The 1,584-nt window shown below is 50.3% G+C and overlaps 1 non-coding gene across 1 annotated transcript; it reads right to left on the bottom strand.

Annotated features, from left to right (window-relative positions):
* Positions 1–652: 652 nt before the first annotated feature.
* On the bottom strand, positions 653–807 carry LOC139997571 (5.8S ribosomal RNA). Its single transcript, XR_011802928.1, has one exon. It is a non-coding gene; the product is annotated as a 5.8S ribosomal RNA (ribosomal RNA).
* Positions 808–1,584: the final 777 nt, after the last annotated feature.

The following is a 1,584-nucleotide window of genomic DNA, read 5'->3' as shown; positions in this document are numbered from 1 at the left end:
GGTTCTCTTTTCTCTCCTCTCTCGACTGACTTTGTTCAAAAATATTTTTGCTTTCTCTCAGTCTCGCCAAAAATTCATTTAAGACGACGTCGGGGGCGCGGTCATTCGTGCTTATCGAAGACTAACAAAACGTAGCAGAGGCTGATACAAAAAGAAAAAAAAAATCGGCCACGAAGAAAACTCGCTCTGTGTATCTCGATAACCGCGTCGACGACGACGGTTCTCTCCGCGCTCTTTTAATTCGTATCCTTCTTCTTGCGCTTCGTCCGACTCAGAAACGTTCGTAAAACACGAACGACGGCGGGTTGTCAAGCCAAGAAGGGACAGAGAAGAGACGGAGGTAGTTTTGCGAGTCTCCCGTGAACGCGATAGATTTTTCATATATATTTGTATCGAGAGCATGCGTACGCCGGTCTCCACACGATCCAGCGACGAACGCCGACGAACGTCCAACAATCGCTCGTACGTCGCGTACGAGCCCTCGACCGCTCTTTAATTCGTATTCTTTTGCTTGGCGCTCGTCCTCCGACTCAGAAACGTTCGTTTAAAGATAAAACGAACGACGGCGGGCTGTCGACGAGGCAAGAAAGAACAGAGAGATACGGACCGAGAGCAACGATACGCAACGCAAGCAGTCTTAGGTTTACGTGAGCAACCCTCAGCCAGGCGTGGTCCAGGAATTGTATCCGTGGACCGCAATGTGCGTTCGAAATGTCGATGTTCATGTGTCCTGCAGTTCACACGTTGACGCGCAATTAGCTGCGTTCTTCATCGACCCACGAGCCAAGTGATCCACCGTTCAGGGTAATCGTTTATGCATGGATTTTTGTTTGTGTACTCAGGTTTTTGTACTCTTATTCTCGGTTCGAAAGAAGCCGATATCCGACAAACGTCCGACCAACGGGAATCGAACGCGCGGAAGTCGCCATATGATTGACGACACGAAAATACGTTCGAAAACGAAATCGGACGGACTGCGCGACGACACACGCAGCCCGCCGACCGGGCGTAAAGTGCATTATAATATATAACAACCAACGAGATCGAAGCTCCGTTCGTCAGGAAACGACGGGGATATAACACCCGATTCTGAATCCTCTGTACAGCACACGATCTCGCGAAGAAAGCGCACGGTGGCTAGCCCATGATATATATATATGTTCGTTCCTCTCGTCCAGTTATTCGAAGCAAACAGCCGATATGCATCTCCATCGTTCGGGTAAAAAAAAATCGATGGGACGCGCACGGTCGTAGTCTTCCTCGCGCGGTCGTTTCTTCCCGATAGCCAGAAGCAGAGTTTGAAAAACTCTAGCGACGGAACGAGGCATTAGACTCTCGACAACGAGGATACAGACACGGCCGGCGGTCCCCTCTGAATCGACTTCGGTGGTTCAGGTAAAAATAAAAAAAATCGATGGGACGCGCACGGTCGTCCTTCCTCTTCCTCGCGCGCGGTCTATTCTTCCCGATAGCCAGAAGCAGAGTTTGAAAAACTCTAGCGACGGAACGAGGCATTAGACTCGCGACAACGAAGATAGAGAGACGGCCGGCGGTCCCCTCTGAATCCACTTTGGTCGCTCAGGT

This window comes from Bombus fervidus, unplaced genomic scaffold, assembly GCF_041682495.2.
Source record: "Bombus fervidus isolate BK054 unplaced genomic scaffold, iyBomFerv1 scaffold0113, whole genome shotgun sequence".
Lineage (NCBI taxonomy): Eukaryota > Metazoa > Arthropoda > Insecta > Hymenoptera > Apidae > Bombus > Bombus fervidus.
Note: the sequence above shows the minus strand (reverse complement) of the source record. Positions and strands in the feature narration are given on the sequence as shown.